The sequence below is a fragment of the Euprymna scolopes genome, chromosome 40, assembly GCF_053919585.1.
Source record: "Euprymna scolopes isolate OS-2025 chromosome 40, ASM5391958v1, whole genome shotgun sequence".
NCBI classification, from domain to species: domain Eukaryota; kingdom Metazoa; phylum Mollusca; class Cephalopoda; order Sepiida; family Sepiolidae; genus Euprymna; species Euprymna scolopes.
In genome coordinates, this window is record NC_136521.1 from 28,477,781 (window position 1) to 28,486,688 (window position 8,908).

The window sequence follows — 8,908 nt, forward strand, 5'->3', positions numbered from 1 at the left end:
AGATATAGCATTTTTACTGAAAAAATAGTATAAAAAATGTGACAAATGGTCTTAAAAAGGGAAAAATATTTGAACGTGTGAGGCACAAAAATAGTCATAACTTTCTTAATTTTAATCAGATTTTTAAAATTTAAAAAGATTCTTTCTAAGCTCATCAAGCTCTTTTTATTGATACCAATATATAGATATATTGCAAGACAAAATATACATTGTGTTTTTTTATAGAACCAAAAAAACAAAAAAAAAGCACACGTAAACTTCATTTTAAATCATTATCTTTTAACACTTTTCCATCATTTTGCAAAAAGAATAAACATTTCATTTTCATAGAACGTTTTTATTTGCTCCAATAAAAACATTTTTGTTTCAGTAAAACATTTTCGGTAAAAACATTTTTGTTAATTGCAATAAAACCTCAATGTGATTTTATTTTTGTAAAACAAAAACATGGCCGTAACTTGATTTTAAACCATTTTCTTTTGAAAAATACTTTTTTTAAAGATTTTATCAACAACTTGCCTTATCTGTAATGATATCGCTGCTCTTTCGTTTCAGTGACTTTCATACCGGTTTCCTGATTTAACTTTTGTATGCACTCACGCATGCGCATAGAAACCTTTTAATAAAGCGGGAAGCCATTGTTAATTCAGTTCCTCTCTTTACCAGAAACGCGTGTTCCCGGTCCTATTATTATGCACAACTCACAACACGGCAGGACACATCTTATACAAAAATATTATAATATTTAATTTATTTAATATTTAATGAATTCACAATAAACAACAAAAGAACTGGTTGATTAAACATAAATAATATATAGTATATGCTTTTTTCAATGTCTTCTTTTCCTATACATTCATCCAAAAGTTATTAATAGTGGTGGGACGATTAATCGGAATCGTTAATCGTGTATTTTGGGGGAATCGGAATCGCATCATTAAAAAATACTTTAGATTTACGATTCTTTCATATTTTAAAGTTGAACTGTTTGTTTGAAGTGAGATTCATGCTCTCAAAAGTTTATGATAAAAACGTCATAGAACTTTTCATAACATATTTAATATGATTTATAGAGAGTAGATAATGCATGTGGATGTGTTATCGGCAGCTCCATTAACTCTCGCTTCTCCTTTTTTGTCCTTCAGCCCTCATTTCCAATGAGTAATTTTTCTCACAAAGGGTGAAGAAAAAGCTGCTTTCCAGGACGGCAGTACTTCGTTAACAGTAGCCTGAGATGTCGGAAATCTTCTGTTTCTATGTTTATCCTTGTGGCCATGTCACTAGTAAGGGAGGTAAACGGGGCTGACGTTATCCGCCTGATAGTCAGGGGCCCAAACCTTGAATTAACCACTAAGGAGGCTGTCCTATCAGCAGGTGCAACGTACCGGGGCTGCTGTATTGCCATTTGATGAATGGATTCTGAACTATACAGTACTTTCTGGTAGGGCGCCTCGATACCATACTAGTAGGTAATTGTTACAACTTTACCTCATGTGCTACAAAAAAGAAAACATTCTTGTCTTTTTCTCTCTGTCCTGCTCCAACCAAGTCTATCGACCTGTTCCACAAATCCCAAAACCTCTACATGGCAAATCTCCAGAAAAAAACACGAATAAACCTAGAACTCCATCAATGGGTAATTGTTACGGCTTTACCTTATCATGTGCTGCAAAAATAATTCTTGTCTTTTCTCTCTTGCTTTCCCTCTCTGTCCTGCTCCAACTAAGTCTATCGACCTGTTCCACAAATCCACGAATAAACCTAGAACCCCATCCCCCAACGTAGACCCCTACTACCCGGTTTCCTTCTCCAACATCAGGAGTCTACGTCTAGAGGTTGAAACACAATTACAGGAGACGAAACCGGACATATTCTAAGTGAAACTGGCATAGGGCCAACCACTTCCCTAGACGAATTCATAATAAAAGGATACTCTAACTTAACATCTAAATCTGACCTCCAAGATCGCTATGGGTATGGAATATGTGCCTACATTAAAGATAGTAGTAGGGATATCTCCAGAGAAGACCATAATTTACCATATATGTGCTTCCAGGTTGCACTAGCTTACACCACTGCATTTATATTTGCCGTTTATCTCCCCCACAACAGTAGGGTTACTATCTTTAAAAGCATATCTGAGAAAATTGACCACATCCCGTCTGCTCGTCCTTCGGCTTACATTCACATTTGCGGTGACTTCAATGTCCATAATGTGGAATGGGTGACCTACTCAAATCAGACCGATGACGATGAGAGGTTCTGTCATGATTTTGCTACTGCCTATGACCTCACTCAGATTGTTCACGAACCCACCCATGTGCCCGATACTACCGGTCAGTATGCAAGTCTCCTAGACCTTTTCCTCACAACTTCCCTTGAGCTATGTTCAGGTTCCGTTCTATCTCCTCTGGGATCTTCCGACCACTCCGTTGTAGCAGTTAAGATAAAAATGAAATGTAATAAGTCTTCAGACGTACCCATCCACCGTAGTGTACATCTGTACTCTATGAATTACTGGGATAGCTTCCGTACATTTATCTATATTTACATATATCTGATCTAGCTCTGCGTTCCATGTTTAAAAAGGATGTGTCCTCTATAGTATCAGACCTGACCGAATGGTTAATTGTAGGCATAGACCGATTCATACCATCCAAAAATTTCCAACAAAAACCTAACCGCCAGATATGGTTCTTCCCAGAAGGTGCTGCTGCCATTGCGCATATTTTTTCCATAGCTACCAACATAATAGATGTACTGAGACTAAAGCTGCTTTTAGGACTGCCAGCAACAACTGCAAAAGAGTAATAAAAATGCAAGAGAGCTATATGCTCAGTCCGTTAAATCCAAAGTAGCTGTGCAGCGGCTTGGTTCCCACTAGCTTTAGCAAATAGCAAACAGAATCCTGAACGTGCGTTCTATCCCAACCATCATCAATGGACCTGAGGTCATCTCGTCAGCATCACACAAGGCGAAACTATTTTCCAAGAACTTTGCAACTAATTTTACCCTATGTGACAAGGCCATCAACTCCCCGTATTTCCTCCTATAACGGAAAACACCCAATGCAACATACAAATATCTGTGCCTGAGGTCGCCAAGCTAATCAAGAACCTTGATTCCAGTAAAGCAACTGGCCCTGACGGCATTCCAGTTATAGTGCTGAAAAAGCTCCAACCAGAATTTGTCCCCATACTTACAAAACTGTTTAAGCGTTGCCTTAAGGAAAAGTGCTTTCCAACACTCCGGAAAACCTCACCAGTGTGCCCTGTATTTAAGAATTCAGGTGAAAAGTCATCTCCCTGTCAGTACAGACCAATAAGTCTTCTGTGTGTCATGAGTAAGTGGTTGAAATCCATGTTAAATAAAGACGTAGTCAATCACCTCAACAGAAACAACTTTCTTAGTGACATGCAATATGGTTTCCGCTCCGCAATATCTACAGCAGATGTGCTAACGGTTATGTCACACAGGATTAGTGAATCTCTTGACAAAGGCTTCCAGGGCAATTGCTCTTGACATATCGAAGGACTTCGATAAGGTATGGCATAAGGGCTTACTTCATAAGATTTCCAGCTACGGTATTACTGGAAATGTTTTCTCAATCATTAAATCATTTCTCTTTAATAGGTTCATAACAGTAGTGGTTGATGGGCAGAAATCAGAGGCCCACAGTATTAATGCTGGAGTCCCTCAGGGGTCCAGCCTGTGCCCAACTCTCTTCCTGATCTACATCACTGATCTCCCAAAACACATACTTAAATCATTCGTTGACATCTATGCTGATGACACGACCATCTATGGTCACGCATCAAAGGCCATAAATGACAAGGTTTTCTCTAATTCTCTCTCTTCTGATCTTGAGCGCGTGGTACAGTGGGGAAAGAGGTGGCTGGTTACCTTTAATGCATCCAAAACCAAACTTCTATCTTTACATCATCAACGCTCTGATCCCCATCTGGCATCAATTGAAATGAATGGCTCTCGTCTTGGGGAGACTCTATGTTTTGACAAGTTTCTGGGATTGATCTTTACTCCTGATCTGAAATGGAACATGTACATCAAATCTGTTGCCAAGGTCGCTGGAAAATGGTGGGATCCTTCTACCGCTCCAGAAGAAATCCCACTAATGATGGAATTCTCTACCTATATAAAAGCCAAGTACGTCCAAGGCTGGAGGACTGCTGCCACATCTGGACAGGGGCTGCTAAAAACAGCCTATCCTGCCTTGACGGAGTACAAAATAGACTTCGTAGCTTAGTGGGCGATGCCCTGTTCTCTTTCCTGCAGCCTCTCTCCCACAGAAGAGATGTTGCGAGCCTGTCTTTATTTTATCGCTATTTCCATGGCAAGTGCTCTTCTGAGATACTATCTCTGGTCTCACCAAGCTAATCTTTCACGAGAAACACCCGTCTGCCTGAAACTACTGTCAATAATTTTCCCCACTCTTTATCTGTACCTAAATCCAAACGTAGATTCCATGAGCAAAGCTTCTTTCTCGGAAATGTACGACTGTGGAACTCTCTTCCGTTTGCCTGTTTCCCATCTGACTACAACTTCGATGTCTTCAAGTCCAACATAAACAAATCCTGGCAAACTTCCCTTTTAAGTAAGACACGCTATCAAATCTCCAATACTAATGATTACTACAATACTATCTCATTGATTACTGTACACGCAATAACCGTTATTCCTGAGTGGCCTCCGGGTCTTGATAAGTGGTGACCTCCATGTAAAAAAAAAACAAAAAAACAAAGAAAAAACATTGACAACAAGTGGGTGATGTCTTCTTTGTGGTAAAAGTGTAGCAGCAGTATTACAAACGGCAACAACCTAATGATTTTTAATGCTTAATTGCTAAGCTGGGAACTGATTGTTGCAAGCATTTAATTTTTTCAGAGGCCATTTCACGGGCAAGTTGACAACATTATGACTTTCTCTTACTTTGCCACAAGACGACACTGCCAACTACTTATCGCATTACTTGGATCAACAAAAAACTACATCTTCGAGGCACAAATCAAATACCGCCGGTCCGTAAACCCAAGGACGTTACACGGCGATAATCGTAGACACGTAAAGGTAACACACATACATCTGCTATTACGCATATGACATAACTTTAACGCCTGCGTACGTACGAATTTTCGTATACATAAACTCTTATATGTTTTTTACAAACAGGGCATTTATCCCAATCATGTACTTTCTAAAACTATTGTTTTCTGTCATATTTATAGGGTTATTATTTTATAACTACATTTTATGGTACTTATGCTCTTATGGTATAGTGCTGAAATAATAACGTAATTAATTTGAAACCCATTCTTAACATGCCGAGGGGAGGTTGTAATTATTCTATACTTCCACCTAACAATTTAATAAAAAAAAAATGATGTCGTGAAACTTGAATTTTACTTGAAAATACTATTTTTACAATTGCACGGTAACATATGTGCATAAGCATCCACTTTTATTTTTATTGCCTATTATTTCCACTATAAGAAAGACGATCCAATAAAATTGGTTTATACGTTAGAATGAAACTTTGTCTTACGATTTAATAAACTTTCCAGTTTACGACGAACCGTTTAGATCGATTCATGATTAGATTAATTTAATTCAATTTTATTTATTAGAAGATTATTTATTTATGTTTTTTATGTATTTGGAGTAAGGTGTATTAATGTTTATATAAATATATATATATATATATATAAGATAATTTTATGCGTAAATTTTCAGAATTTATTTCAACAGGTCCCTACATGTACTTGCTTGTCTTACTATTTTCAATTCGACTATCGTGAACGTCCACTTTCTTTGAGTTCCAAGTAGTACTGTTTTCATTCGGTGTTTTTTTAACGTGCTTCTTTGTCATAATATGTGGTTTAGAAATCTACTAAAATAATACCTATGTAATATTTTTTGTTATTCGGTGTTTCTTTCGCAAATATTGTGGCCTGGTAAACTATGTTTTTGATTAGACATTTATTTTGTAGTGGGCAGAGCGTGCGAGATCTGCAGTTGCATTTATCTTGTTCATTATTAGAATTGTTATTTTTATTTCTATTAGGGTTGTTGTTGTTTGGTTTTGGGTCTTGGTCTTTGTTTATTATTATTATTATTATTATTATTATTATTATTATTATTATTATTATTATTATTATTATTATAGTTACATTTTTACCTTTGTATTAGTTTTATTTTTGTCACGTTGTTCCCTATTTATATTTATGTTTATACATTATTTATTTTGCTATTATTGCTTTCATTGCTCTTATTTAATATTTTGTTATGTGCTTTAATTATCATCTCTAAATTTTCCCAGCAGCTGTATGATAACTTTAGGTCATTTTTATTGAAAATTTTGTTTAAGTGCTTTTCAATGAAGTCTAGAAATTTCTTGCCAAGTTTTGTTTTAACATTTGATTGTATAGCGGCGTATACCAGATTATATTTCTTTTTCTTCTATTTTTTAATTTTATTATAGTTATCTGTTTTGTTGCTTATATTAAATATTAATATTTTGTACCCACTATTTTTAAAGCTGTTTTGTAGATGTTAGTTGACCTGCTAAATATATTTTCATTACTTGAGTCATTGCTGTGTCTACTTACGATCGAGCTAGACATCTGTTTTCTAATTGATGGTGGGTGATTGGACTTTTGGTTTACGTATATTGGATGAGCGTTATCTTTTAAGTAGGGTCCATATGTATTTTTTTCAGCTAAATTCAACTGAAGATCCCGCACGCTTGGCCCACAATAGCGCTATATAAGTTTTATTTTATTCAGTGCTCATCTAAAAGGATAATTTTAAACTTAGCGGAGTTGTAGAAACTTGCTTTTAGTTGTGCTTTGATCTTGTGCTTATAGTAGAGCACTTGAAATCTTCTGAATGTTATTTCATTTAGTGCTCACTTAAAAAATAACCTCTCCTAGTAGGGTTTAAAAACTTGGTTTTAGTAGTGCTTTGAATGCCTCCTACATTTAAGGCTACAGTAGCTCTCTTGACGCTGTCCGATATATTTTCACTGCTCACTTATAAAATTAGATTTGTTGTATTCATTGCATTTTATTTAAAGTGCTCCATAAATATGGTTTTAAAACAAATGAGTTCCAGGATATGGATAATGAGAGATAAAGAAATAAGTTTTAAAATAAATATATTAAGCATATTTTTAATAGTGCTTTCCTATTCCACAGTGAATAATCTGAAAAAAAATCTACAGCATTGTTTTAATAAAGTAGGACAATCGATAAATAATATATGCTAGTTTAGTAATAGAACACATCAACAAACTTTGATGTACTAAGATTTTAATCAGATTTATTTTTCTAATTTTAGGGAGAACAACATCCTGTACATGCCATTACAGTTGGATTTCGCAGCGGCTAGCTTGACATGTGTTTGTTAATCGATTTTCACACGCACAGATACACACACATCTAAACACACACACACACACATATATATGTATGTATATATATATATATATATATATATATATATAGTAGAAATGGTAATTAATAAAAACTGAAGAAAGTGTTCAATACTGTTGTAGAGCAAATTGCGTTTTATTTTTTATTACCGTATCTTTCTGTTAAGTTACATTATTGTTTCAGTTATCCGGCCGTTTTTTTTTTTTGGGGCCGTTAAAAGTCTGAGGAAGCTACAGACGGCCAAAAAAAACGGCCGGGTAGTTGAAACAATAATGTAACTTAACAGAAAGATACGGTAATAAAAAATAAAACGTATATATATATATATATATATATATATATACACTGAGTACAAGGGTTAATGAGTGTCAGGTAAACAATAAAACAATAGCCTGGTGGTATGGTTTTATTATTTAAGAGGACGGCTCAACGAGAACTTATTTACATTAGATTATAAAATCGACCATATCAACTGTGAAAAAGCCCTCAAATATTGTGTTCCACAGACGGAAATTTGTAGGAAAGGAACTTTGGTCATGAAAATTTCGTTTAGTTTTTGACACAGATAGAGAGTAAAACTAATTGTTAACAGTTTTTGCAACTAGACGATTATTTGATATATATATATATATATATATATATATATATATATATATATATATATATATATATATATATATATATATATAAGATTGTTGAATTTTATTTTATTTTTATTAGCGATTCCGTACTAATTTCTTTCTTAGATATCACATATATATATATATATATATATATATATATATATATATATATATATATATATATATATATATATACATATATATATATATATATAAGTCAAATGATTTCTATTAAAGTTAAGACTTTGACAAACGTGTATCAAAAGTAAGACTTCCCCTTTTCCTTCAGTTTACTGGTATGAAAACTGAGAAGAGGTGACACTGACGTGGAGACAGCGACTTAAATGCGTATTCTTGTTGACGAGAGTTTTGTTCGCAAAGTGAAATCCGAGTCGATGTGTTGAGCGAAGCCGGCGCTTTTTTTTAAATTTTGAGTTCTCTTACATTTTATGAAAACAATATTTGCGTATTGTATAACGCGACTATATAGATAGATAGATAGGTAGATAGATAGATAGATAGATAGATAGATAGATAGATAGAGAGAGAGAGAGAGAGAGAGAGAGATAGAAAGACAGACAGAGAAACAAAGAGACAGAACAACATGCAGGTTTCTTAGACACACACACACACACACACACACACACACACACACACACACACACACATAAAGCCCCCTTATCCCCGTAATATATATATATATATATATATATATATATATATATATATATATGTGTGTGTGTGTGTGTGTGTGTATATATATGGTCGTCTATATGTGTGTGTGTTTGTCTGAAACACCGTGCATCGTTGACGGTGCTTTGTGCGTGCCTGCGTGCG

At 34.8% G+C, this 8,908-nt stretch overlaps 1 protein-coding gene across 2 annotated transcripts in view; it reads left to right on the forward strand.

Annotated features, from left to right (window-relative positions):
• Positions 1-8,807: 8,807 nt before the first annotated feature.
• LOC145265458 (acetylcholine receptor subunit alpha-like) overlaps positions 8,808-8,908 on the forward strand; it is a 1,250,815-nt gene continuing 1,250,714 nt past the window's right edge. For both annotated transcript variants that reach the window (XM_080121317.1, XM_080121320.1), the window contains exon 1: positions 8,808-8,908. This exon is cut by the window's right edge and continues 698 nt beyond it. The gene's annotated coding sequence lies outside the window, so the exon portion shown is untranslated.